The sequence below is a fragment of the Dasypus novemcinctus genome, chromosome 3 (assembly GCF_030445035.2).
Source record: "Dasypus novemcinctus isolate mDasNov1 chromosome 3, mDasNov1.1.hap2, whole genome shotgun sequence".
Lineage (NCBI taxonomy): Eukaryota > Metazoa > Chordata > Mammalia > Cingulata > Dasypodidae > Dasypus > Dasypus novemcinctus.
This window is the reverse complement of record NC_080675.1, coordinates 75,812,028-75,825,181: the sequence shown is the minus strand read 5'-3', so window position 1 is coordinate 75,825,181 and position 13,154 is coordinate 75,812,028. Positions and strand designations below refer to the sequence as shown.

The following is a 13,154-nucleotide window of genomic DNA, read 5'->3' as shown; positions in this document are numbered from 1 at the left end:
GCCAAACATCATTATCACTGTGAAAAATTATTTAGCATCTGCTTCTGATCACAGTTAGAAAAACTGCCACAACATCCATGCCTTGGAAGAGATGGTATGATAAAACATCAATTTCAAAAATGGCTTCTAATGAAGTTTTTAAGACAGAAAATAAAAAATGTGAGAATAAATAAGAATAGGTGTCCAAAACAGGAGAAATACTAACTGTATGAATTAAGTATAATGCTATTGGTGACGGTTTGAAGTTATTTTATGAATCCCCAAAAGAAAAAGATTATGTTCTTAAACTAATCCGTTTCTGTGGGTGTGGAGCCCTTTTGATTGATGTACATCAGTGAGGTGTGACTCAAGTTAGGTCTCCACCCTCTTACTGGAGCTTTATATGAATGCAACACAGAGGTAGACACATAGAAAAAGGAAGCTGCCATTTTTGATCCTACCACGTGAGAAAGGACTCCAGGATCACTAGCAGCCAAAGCTTAAACATGAAGCCACCAAGAGGCTGGGCCCACAGAGCAGCTCAAGACTGAAGAGATGAGCAATATGTATGATAACCCACAGCAGCATAGCTGAGACTGAGAGAGGAGGCCTGGAAAGAGTCAAGCACTATACCTGGTTGCCCACAACTGAGGACCTGGCGACAGTAGATTCTGGAGCAGAAGGCAAAGACCTTGGCGGAAATTGGCCACCATCTTCACCACATAGCAGAACTGCAGGATCACCAGTAGCTGATTTTGGTGGGAAAGCATCTCTGACGGTGCTTTGATTTGGACATTTCATTATCTCAGAAATGTAAGCTTTTACCCTAAATAAAATGCCCATTATAAAAGCTAACCTATTTCTGGTGCTTTGGATCAACAGCCCTGTGGCAAACCAAGACACTATTCTTCTCCAAACTTGGCTTTTATTTGTCTTACTTAATACCACCTTCAAAATATAATGAAGGTTCAGCCACAAAATCAACTTAGAAAGGAGAATTACCTACCCTACCTGACAGATGATTTAATAGACAGCACTTCCCTGCAAAGACATTTATATGCTATCTGGAAGAACTTTTCGGTTCTTCATTTCACATTTTACTAGCAATTGATTTATTATAGTAAAAAGATTTAATCTTTGCTCTTATCCTCAGCAAGAAGGGTTAGAAATATGGTTTTTTAAAAATGTAGACATTATTTGATGTGTTCAAATAGGATTTCATCATCTGTGATTTCAGCTGGATTTCCCTGGGTGAATATGCTGCTATTCTTTTTCTTTGGTCTGTTTCTGCTACCCCCAAGAAACTATGACCCACAATCTAACTTTAAGGACTTCCATCTTTGAAATCTGACTTTGTGCTTATATCTGCTTTATATATATATATATATATAGTTTAGGTGTTTATTTTCTCTCTCTCAAAATAAAAACAACAGTTCTTTAAGGAAAGGAAATATTTCCTGTTCACTTCTGCATCTCTAGAGCCTGGTCCAAGATTATCATTTTAAACGTGTGTACACTGTGGACCATAGTTAGTGGTAATAATCTGATGATGTTCTTTCATAATCTATAACAAATATTCCACTACATGAAGGGTGTTGGTGGAGGGGTGATATATGGAAATTCTGCACATTTTGCAATCTCGCAACTTTATTAATAAAATATATATATTAAAAAAATAATAATGGGAAGCAGACTTGGCCCAATGGATAGGGCATCTGCCTACCACATGGGAGGTCCACAGTTCAAACCCTGGGCCTCCTTAACCCGTGTGGAGCTGGCCCATGCACAGTGCTGATGCGCGCAAGGAGTGCCATGCCACACAGGGGTGTCCCCGCATAGGGGAGCCCCAAGCGCAAGGAGTGCGCCCCGTAAGGAGAGCTGCCCAGTGCAAAAGAAAGTTCAGCCTGCCCAGGAATGGTGCGGCACACATGGAGGGCTGACACAAGATGACGCAACAAAAAGAAACACAGATTCCCGGTGCCTCTGATAAGGATAGAAGCCGTCACAGGACACACAAAAAATGGACACAAAGAGCAGACAACTGGGGTGAGGGGGAAGGGGAGATAAATTAAAAATAAATAAATAAATCTTAAAAAATATAATTGAGCAGGAGAGCACATGTGGCTCAAGCACTTGGGCACCTGCCTAGCACTTGGGAGGTCCTAGGTTCAGTTCCCATGCCTTCTTTTTTTTTGTTAAGATTTATTTTATTTATTTCTCTCCCCTTCCTCCCCCGCAGTTGTCTGTTCTCTGTGTCCATTTTGCTGCATGTTCTTCTTTGTCCACTTCTGTTGTTGTCAGCAGCACAGGAATCTGTGTCTCTTCTGTTGTGTCATCTTGCAGCGTCAGCTCTCCGTGTGCGGTGCCATTCCTGGGCAGGGTGAACTTTCTTTCACACTGGGCGACTTTCCCTACAGGGCACACTCCTTGCACATGGGGCTCCCCTACGCAGGGGGGCACCCCCGTGTGGCACGGTACTCCTTGCACATATCATCACTGCGCGTGAGCCAGCTCCACATGGGTCAAGGAGGTCCGGGGTTTGAACCACAGACCTCCCATGTGGAAGACGGACACCCTATCCATTGGGCCAAGTCCACTTCCCTCCCATGCCTTCTAAAGAAGAGCAAGACAGCAAGCTGATGCAATGAGATGACATAATGAAGAGATACATAGAGGATCACAATGAAAGACACAACACATAGAAGCAGAGGTGGCTCAAGCCATTATGCACCTCCCTCAGGTTCAGTTCCTGATGCCCCCTAAAAAAAAAGAGGAGCACACAATGAACAGACACAGAGAGCAGACAGAGAGCACAAACAATGAAGGGGGTGGAATAAATAAAATAAATCTTTAAAAAGTAATAATAATAGAGCAGCAGATGTGGCTCAAGCAGTCAAGTGCCTGCTTCCCACTTGGGAAGTCCTGAGTTTGGTTCCCTGTGCCTCCAAAAATCCACCACAGGGGAGCCAATGTTGCTCAATGATTGAGCGTGGGTTTCCCACATACAAGGTCCCATGTTCAATCCCCAGCCCCGGTACCTCAAAAAAATAGATAAATAAAAAACAAAATAATAAAATAAAATGAAAATAGCCCAGGGCATAGGCCCTGCCTAGCCACTGGACCTGGCTCCTTTTCCCAGGCCCTGAGGGCAGGCTGCCCTGAGGAGGTGGAGAGGGGAAGGCTGGGCTGACTGGCCAGCTAGAGATACCCAATTCCTGCACTACGCCCCATTGCACGTGGAAGAGCGTACAGTCAGATCTGGCCTTCGTCATGGTCCCACCAGACCTGGACAGATGCCAGAAGTGGGTGGAAAATTGCCAGAGAGCAGACTTAGAAGATAAAATACCTGATCAGCTAAATAAACATTATTGGGTACGTGCAAAACACTTTGAGACCTTTATAATCTATAAAACTAGTCCTTCTAGAACAGTTCTTTCAGATAATACTATACCAACAATATTTGATCTTACCAGTCATTTGAACAATCCACATATTAAACACAGAAAATGAATAAAACAATTGAGTGAAGATGAAATCAGGACACTTAAACAGAGAAACATTGATGAAACTTCTGAACAGGAACAAAAACATAAAGAAACAAACAACAGCAGTACTCAGACCCCAATGCAGAAAAAGGGGCTGAAGAATAGAATGAAGGAATTTTACCTTTAACCTCTGAAGAGAAGGAAAACAAATATCTAAAATCTTTATTTGAAATTTTGACTCTTATGGGAAAACAAAACATGCCTCTGGATGGACATGAGGATGATGAACTCCCCAAAGGTCTCTTTACTCCTGATAACTTTCAAGCCCTGCTGGAGTGCCAAAAAATTCTGGTGAAGAGATTCTGAGAAAGCGCTTTGAGACAACAGCTGTTAACACGTTGTTCTGTTCAAAAACACAGCAGAAACAGGTGCTAGAGACATGAGAGAGCTGCATTCTGGAAGAAACCCTCAGGGAAGTGAGAGACACACTTCTTTTCCATTATCACCGATGATGTGATGGACAGAGCAGGAGAAGAACACCTGCCCGTGTTGGTACGGTTTGTCAATGAATCTCAGAGTCTGAGAGAGAAATTTGTGGGCTTCCTGCCTTATGAAGCTGATGCAGAAATTTTGACTGTGAAATTTTACTCTATAATAACTGAGAAGTGGGGACTAAACATGGAGTACTGTCGTAGACAAGCTTGCATTTTGTCCAATGGATTTTTCTTCCAAAATGAAAGTTGTTGCTTCTAGAGAAATATCCCCAAGCTGTCCACACTCTGCTCTTTCTGTGCCTTAAATATGTGGTTAGCAAAATCAGTGCCTGTGATGGGAGTATCTGTTGCATTGGGAACGATTGAGGAAGTTTCTTCTTTCTCACATCAATAGGTACAGCTACTTTTTTAGAACTTGACAATGTAATTTCTGTCCTCTTTCAAAGCAGTGAAGAAATGGGGGATGAACTGGAGGAAATTTATCATTCTCAGTGGAAAGGCAGGCATGATGCTTTTGAAATTTTAGTGGATCTCCTGGAAGCACTTTCTTTAAGTTTAGGTGGTATAAGTAGTGACACAAATGTTAGATGGAATAACTGTATAGTTGGCGGAGCATTTGTACTGTGTAGTGCAGTAACAGATTTTTATTTCATTGTTACCATTACTGTTTTTAAGACGGTCCTATCTTTTAGAAGAGCCTTTGGGAAAAATCTCCAGGGACAAACCTCTGATGTCTTCTTTGCAACCAGCAGCTTGACTGCAGTGCTGCATTCCCTCAATGAAGTGATGGAAAATATTGAAGTTTACCATGGATTTTTGTTCGAGAAAACCATAAATTTGGCAACCAAACTTGATATTCAAATGAAACACCATGGCAAATTCTGTAAGGCTCAGCAAGGTAACCTGGAATCTCAAATAACCTCTGAGAGTTACTATAAAGAAACACTAGGTGTTCCAACAGTGGAATACCTTATTCAGGAACGTAAAGATATATTCTCAGAACAGTCCCTCAAAGCTCTTAAATGCTTATCTCTGGTGCTTTCTGTCATTTTCAATATGTGGGAGAAACAGCATGCTGATATGTACTGAAGTGACTTACCCAATCCTGACATACTCTCAGCTGAATTTCATTGTTGGAGAATCAAATGAAAACACAGAGGGAAAGATATAGAGCTTCCATCCACCATATTGAAGCCTTTCATCTTCCTGACATCAAGCTTTTTCCTAATGTTTATGCATTGTTGAAGGCTTGGGTATTCTTCCCAAATGAAGATTGAGAATGAATGCTAAGAAAATGGACAAAGGCATCTCAAAGCATACGCAAGCAACACTTTGAAAAACCAAAGGTTGGGTAATTTGGCTTTGCTCAATTAAAATTTTGATATAAAACATGATCTAGAAATAATGGTGGACATATATATCACACTCTGTACAACTAAGTCAGAGCTTCCTACAAGAAATTGAAACCACTGAAAATCCCTGAGATATTTTTTAATAATTTTTATTTTTAAAGGAGATTTATATTACATAAATGCTACATCAAAAAACCTCCTCCCCCTCCCACACTTTCCCCTGTTAACAACTTTTAATTAGTTCATTAATTGATGAACACATAGTTAAGCATGATCTATAGCTTACATTACATATTATACTTTTCACCACAGAACTGTATAGGTTTTGACAAAATGCATAATGGCTGGTATGCATCATTGTAATATAATGCAGAACAATTCCAATGTCTCAAAAATGCCCTATGTTACACCTATTGTTCCCTCTCTCTCCCTCAGAACCTCTGGTGACCACTGCCTTTATAGCAATATTACAAATTCTTCCACTACTGAAATAATAATGTCTACTTTAGTCCATAGTTTCATTTCCCCCTTTTGTTTGTTCATTCCTCTATCTTGAGGATTTGGGGATGGATGATGCCCGACTCTGCTTCCATTTGAGAGGGGGCTTAGATCTCAAAGGCCATATGTATGGAACTGTCTTTCTTGCAGTTGAAAATATTCTCTGCTTCTTGTCTTGATCCACCATCATCATTTTGTTAGTTGTCTTGGATGAGTCCAATGAACTGGAGAGTAGGTATTGGCTGCAACTCTGTTGCAATTCAAGGTTCACCTGGCATATGACCAGCCAGAAGATTTAAGTCTCTGGGATATATAGTTAATGGATATAGTGCTAATTATAGTTTCAAATAAATGGAATAAAAGAACCATGTGTAGGAAAATTACAAACGAGTCTAACTCTGATACCTTGGGGGAGATGGGTTATCATATATTCCAAGGTAAGGCCCACTAAGAGGATGCTGATATCCTGGGGGTGTCTGCCCTTGCCTATAGAGACTAGATGTCTCTAGACTCACTGGAAGCACCCCTATTTGAGTCACTGTTTACTGTGGCAGACAGTGAGAACCTCCTGAGACACGCATAAATGGAACCTGTGGAATGACCTCATAACTCCCTTTGAAATCTCTTAGCAATAAAAACTCATTTGCATTTAATATTTTCCCCTTTGGGTCTAGATCAGGGATTCTTAACCTTTTTTGTTCCACGGACCCCTTTGCCAGTCAGATGAAAACCATGGACCCCTTACTAAGTCCACACTATACTATGTATTATTTAATAAATATATCATACCCTCACCAACATGTCCCCACAGGAATAATGTATTTTTGAATTTCAATTCAAGCTCATGGATCCCTTGTTAAGAATCCCTGGTTTAGATCTTTCTCCAAAGGCATTGTTCATTGGCACTTGGGTTTTTTTATTATTATTTCTCTAAAACTTTATTTCAAGGTTATTCACCTCACTGTTAATCAGGTGTCCAGGTAATGTTCTGTGCCAGTATGACTAGGTCTGTGCCAGCAATGGACTTTGAGAAAACCCATTTCCTGACATCTAAAAGTTAAGTTTTTTTTTCAAAACTCCCAATACTTGCAAAAGTATTACATGCACCATTTTTCCACCAATCTTTAAATCTGAACTTACATTATTAATCAGTGGATGTTAAAATGAAGTCATTTTAACAAATTATGACTATATAAATCAAAATACTACTAGTTAATATTAGACAAGGGTATTTTACAAACACTACATTACATATTACCTTGTAATCGAAACATTACATTTCATATTTGTGTAAGTGTATTTTAGATAACTGAAACGTCACAGAATTTAACAAGTTTAAAAAGTTTAGTTCTGAACATTAGTTCCAACTACCTCTATTTTACAATCTATAAGGCTCGTGTCATAGTTCAGCACCAAAAAAATCTACAGACCTGCCTAACTAGTTTTATTCATCCTGTGTGAGGGTTTTTGCTTGTTATTTTAAGGTGAAAGTCTGACAGAATGCTTTATATGTTCTACTTCCAGACCCTGAATTGTAATATTCTTTTTGGCAAGGCCAACTATATAAAAACTTAGGTTGTACCTTATTTTCATTGAATAGATACCAAAAAGAAAAAAAAGAGAAAAGAACACTTACACCATGAATTAAGGTTGTCAGTCTTCAAGTTGAATTTATAACACTGAAGCATGAAAAGTAACCAAATAATGCCCTGCCCCTATCCTACCTTTTTGCTTTAAATAAAAAAAGGCAGCCAGAAAAAAGGTTTCATTTTCCTTCAAGGTAAGGTGCTAAAAAGGATGCGACAACAAACTTTCTCATACAGAATCCTAACAATATCTCAATGTTGTTCATCAAAGGCCACCTAGAACTGATTCAGGAGCAGTTCTAGAGCTATGTCCCAACTCCCAAATGTACTATGTTTTCTATAACAGAACACTATTCAATGCTAGCAACTCTACTCACAGAATTCATTATATAACTTGGAGTTACTGCTGGGCTGGATTTAAATCAGCATTCCAATTTCTAGAACATGTTACTATCCTCTTTTCTCCTCCTTCAAGATTTACAAATTTTAGAAAAAAGAGCACATTTGGTCTTGCCATTTTCAAACAGGATTTATACACATCACATTTTAACATCACATTCCTCAAGCTAGGAACTTTTTTCAAAAACCATAGGTACTTTCAGCAATTTTGTTTGTTTTTCAAAGCACTACAAAATTTTTACTTATTTAAAAAAATTAAAATTGGAGACTGGTACCTCTGTTTTCTTCTGCCAGAAGCACACAATTCCTTAAACCACATTTAAATATCAAACTTCATGCACACAAATAGCTGGAGAGGTATAAAGTTTTACAGAGCCCTTAACATCATTCAAGTACATTTAGCATTAGCTAAACCACAATAGGAAGCATGTTAGCAAACTGAGCAAAAAAGACTTTCCAAAGAACACGATAATTTTCCAGACTCTATGTCAGTCACATAAAAATTTAGGCAACATGTAATCCTTTAAAATTGTCCCAAGCCATCCCATTTCCCCAACCATACCCATATCACCACCCACCCCCAACCTATACTGAAGTCTTTACACCTCACAGAAGCATCTTAATGCTCCCCATTGCTAATGACAGCTGCTTCAGGTTCGGCTGCCGTTGCAGGTAGCCTTGGCACTTTCTTAGCTGGACTTGGAATATGCTCAGTTGCTGTGTCTGAATGCACAAGTCCTACTCCTTCATGCAGTGTCATCATTTGGAGAGGGGCACCAAGCATAAGTTCTTCTGTGCTTTTCATCCACTCTAACAAGGTACCATGTTCCTTCAAAGAGTGAATCTACTGAACCCTGGGGAATATACTTGACCAAGTGATGAGTGTCCTCTCTGAGCTTCATTGTTCAGCAAAGATATCTGGTGCCACACAGGTTCTTGAGTCAAGCCTTAATTTAAGATCACACAAACTTGCTGTTATTTTATCTAGAGCAGATCCTGGTGTAGCATCTTGTGCAACTTTAAGGGAGTACAGGGTGGCAGCCAAACCAGAACCATAAGAAAACACTCCAATCCTCTTCCCTGCCAACTGCTGAGGTGAGTACTGTGCTAGAACAGAAGCAAAGGAACCATAAACTGAAGATGTATACATATTTCCATTTTGATTTGATACAAGCAATGATGCCTTTATTTTTTTATTAAAAAACTAGCCTTCATACATGCTTTTTCCACATCTCTATCAAAGTAGGTATCTTCTAATTTAACATCCCCAAAGGCTTCCAGGCCATTATAGATACTATTTTTATCTCTGTTCTGGTCAGTAAGGAAATCATTCAGCAACATCCGAGCTAGAGATTTCTGAACCAGTTTAAAATATGGTGAGTGAAAGATCACGAAGCCAAAATCATTCAAGGTAAAATCTTTATCATTTCCCTCTTTCTGCCACTGGGCATGGATCTTCTTGCGGTAGACAGAATAGCAGCGGTCTAATGCACTGAGGTAGCACTGTATGGAGAGTTTTCCATCTACTATAGGATATTCAGAGAGCTTATCAGGCTTGTAAAATCATAGGTATGCTTCATGTGTGTCCCACGAAGCCCTCGGTCAAAAATTAAGGGAGCGTTTGGCCCAATTAGCAGAGCAACTGCTCCAGCTCCACCTGTTGGCCTAGCATTTCCTATGGCATATACAGCAATATCTCCTGTAACTACAAGGGCATACCGTCCATCCCAAGAGCTGGACTCAATCCAGTTAACAGCATTGAAGACAGCTGCTGTGCCGCCATAGCATGCATTAGTTGTATCTATTCCTTCTATATCTGTGTTCCCAGACTCCTCAAATAGCTGCATCAAATTAGTCTTCACTGACTTTGATTTGTCGATGATTGTCTCTGTTCCAACTTCGAGTTGCCCAATGCAACCATTAGAAAGGCTATTTCTCTCCATAAGATTTTGAACCACAGTCAAGCAAAGAGAGTTGATACCTTCTCTATCTGTGCAGAAGCCCATCTTGGCCTGGCCCAAGCCAATGGTATATTTTTCAGCATCTACGCCATCATATTTTTCCAACTCCGCTTGATCAATATATTGAGAAGGAAAATAGATCTCAAGGGCAACAATTCCCACATCTTTTGGCCAGCAGCCTTCTGCATTCAAAATAAGTGACCCAGGCATGGTGAAAGAGATGCGTGAGGGATAAAGAACTGCAGTCTCCAGGTCTGTCACGCTGTTTCCTCCTTCAGGCACCAAACCTGACCGGGCCGTGGCCGAGGAAAGAGAGCGAGCCGCCTAAGAACCTTACGCAGCGCCTCCCCTCAGCCACTCTGGCACTTGATATTAATCCCTGGTGCCACAGAGGCTTATCCCTGAGAATCATGCCCTACATAGGTGGGGGAGGGGAAGGCAGTGGATTTATATGCTGAGTTTGGCTTAGAGAGAGGCCACATTTGACCAAGAAGGAGGCCCTCAGGAGGTAACTCTTAGGCAATATATATTACCAGGCCAAGTTTCAATTTCACAAGAGCAAGGTTCATAAGTACATGCATCAATATCAAGAGCCTAGTGCACTGGTCCGACCTCCTTTGCTAGGCACTGCCCATATACTCCAAAGATTCTCAACACTCTATGGAAGAATGCATGGGAATTCAATATCCATGTGTTATTATGTGAGTTCCACCGACTGAGACAATACACCATGGCCACATGAACACACTCACACTCCATAGAGGCACACCCCATGTGCACCCCACACACACTTCCCCTACCACTGACACCCCAGACCAGTGACCCTCCCTTACCACAGTTGCAACCTCTCTGCAACCCAAATCATCTCCAAAAACAAAGATAACAAAAAATAACAATAATAAAATAAAATAAACAGAAATAATTTTTTTGCATTGTGCTTTTTATCTCTATAAGATTTCTTATCTTTCACATATACAATTTCTTCTGTATGTTCCCCCAATGTTGTATTTTTTTCACTTTATTTTCTGAGAAGCTTTAGGTTACAGAAAAGTCATGTAGAAAATACAGGGGATTCCCATACACCCCACTCCTTCCCCCATCCCCATATCCTAACCTACCAATAACATCCTCCATGAGTATGGTACATTTATAACAAATATAGCATTTCTACCCTAAGAGACTTTTAAAATAGGCTTCCTCTTCTATCTGGAGGAAAAACTCTAAGGTGTATTTAGCCCACTTAATCACTGAATAGTTTTACCTATAGATCTCCCATTGAATACATTAGTTATTAACAATCTCCCTATTTAATGGACTCCTCTTTGAACTATCATGCTTTGAAGATCCATCTAATCTTTCAGAAGATAGCACTGAAAGTGCCACATTTCATTTCTGTGTGATCTCTGTTAGTAAAACACTTGAATTGTTTTAGTTAAGTCATTTTAGATATAACATTTATCATCACTGTGGATTCAATTGCCAGGTTATCAATCCAGTTATCAGTACTTTGAAGAAATAAATTTTGAGGAGATATGAAAGGAAAGCAATACATTTTATAAAATGTTACAATGAAGCTCTAGACTGACTTTTAACTAGTAGGAGTTTTATGTATACTGTTAAAATTTGTATTGGACAGTTAAGGGAATTACCAGAGAGTGAGAGAAGCTGAGAGTGCCAAGCAAGGATTTCAATGTAGATTTTGTCTTTATCAAATGAACCTAAAAGAAGAAGTTACAGTTAAAGTTCAGATGCCTTTTTCCACATCTGGTTGCTGCTGTTTACATTCCTTTGTTGAGCCTACACCTTCACAAGCTTTTCATCAGGTTTGTGTGGAACACTTCTGTTTCTTGGTCAAGACAGAATCAAGAGTCCATGGATGGTGACAACTTATTTGTTTCTTTTCTTCTATTTCCATGACTATATCTACTTCCACAAATTGATGTATAAGCAAAACCTGGAAAGCCTACAAAAATAAGCATTTTGTGGTTTATCTAAGAATAATACAAAAAAAATCACTTATTTTTGGTGAAGAAAATCAATTTTGTACCAGTTCATTTCAATCGAAATAAAATGAATTTTGGTTAAAATAATAATAACAATTGCTTAGTGGCTGAGTATTGCAAAAAAATGACTAGGATGGAGAGCAGGATTTTAAATTGTCAAAGGTCCCTGACAGCATATAAACATTCAGGCTATTTCAAGAAGGAAGCTTAACTGATGGTTTTTCTTCCCTTTCTTTGCTTCAATTCAATTCAAATATTTCCTGTTATCTCTTAGAAGAATTTGAAGATTAGGTTATCTACCTAGAAAGAATATTTATCTTGAAGCTGCTGGTAATTTGGGTTCCAGGTTTACTGGGCCATTAGTTCAACTGCTAAAGAGCAAGGCAATTGAATTTGAGGAGTCAGTCAAAATAAAGAAGTACCTCTGAGAGAACAAGAAGTTACCATAGACTAAAAGTAAGAAAGCAGGGGGAGAAGAGGAGATTGTTAATACAAAGGTGAAATAAGTGGGGGACCATAAAAGTCTAGAAGTAGTCTCTGGGGTGTTGTCCAAGGAAGGTAAATGCCCACAGCCTCTCAGGAGTTGGATGAGTAAACTAGGAAAGGACTGTTCAGCCCAGGTGCTGACTGGAAAGTGAATTGCTCGGGCAAACTGCACAATCCTTAGTCAAGAAAAAGGTCCCCACTACCTGTGCCCATTATAGTACCATCTGTTCTTACTGAAACCTGGTCATAACCTTACTTACTTCTGTTCCCTCCTCTAAAACACCTGAAATCATAGTAGAACAAAAAACAGGTGAGAAGATAATAACAGACAAGAGATTTTATAATTTTGGAAAATAAAAAGTAAATGTGACAGTTGGATGTTAACTTAGTAAAGCAGAAGAAATGGGGTTAGGAAGTTGGGAAGCCAATGGGAAGTAAGTCAGTTGATGTTCCAGAATCCAGAAGACATGAGGAATATGAGACACTGTTTGCTACAGGGAGTAGAGGGTGAGAGGTGGGACTGAAAACAGCAGAGGCCTGGGCTGAAAGTCTGTACAGAGAGCAGATATTTTCCCAGATCCCTTCCCCACTTAGTCAGACAACTTTTCTTATCTTGTATCATTAGGAAATTAGAAATTTATTCTAGATAAATTAAACCTGTGATCTTGTTACCCTTATCAACTTCTAGAATACTGGGGGTCAGTAAATTGGACTACCCTTTCTGAAGAGCTTTGTAAGAGAAAAAAACCTAATATAATGAGATTGGGTATCTTCCCCCAAATAGACCAGATCTCTGCCCAATCAACAAGGCCAGCCATCTTTTTAGTGTCTAGTTGTTAAATACAAATAGTAAATCAAGCATCACTTGCCATTTGAAGAAAGCCTGAACATGAAAGACAGAAACCTAAATA

General features: G+C 39.5%; 2 pseudogenes; one reads left to right on the top strand and one right to left on the bottom strand.

Moving 5' to 3' along the window:
• Positions 1-547: 547 nt before the first annotated feature.
• LOC101444517 (52 kDa repressor of the inhibitor of the protein kinase pseudogene) lies at positions 548-5,422 on the top strand (annotated as a pseudogene).
• A 2,969-nt stretch (positions 5,423-8,391) lies between these two features.
• Positions 8,392-10,041, bottom strand: LOC101438954 (hydroxymethylglutaryl-CoA synthase, cytoplasmic pseudogene; annotated as a pseudogene).
• Positions 10,042-13,154: the final 3,113 nt, after the last annotated feature.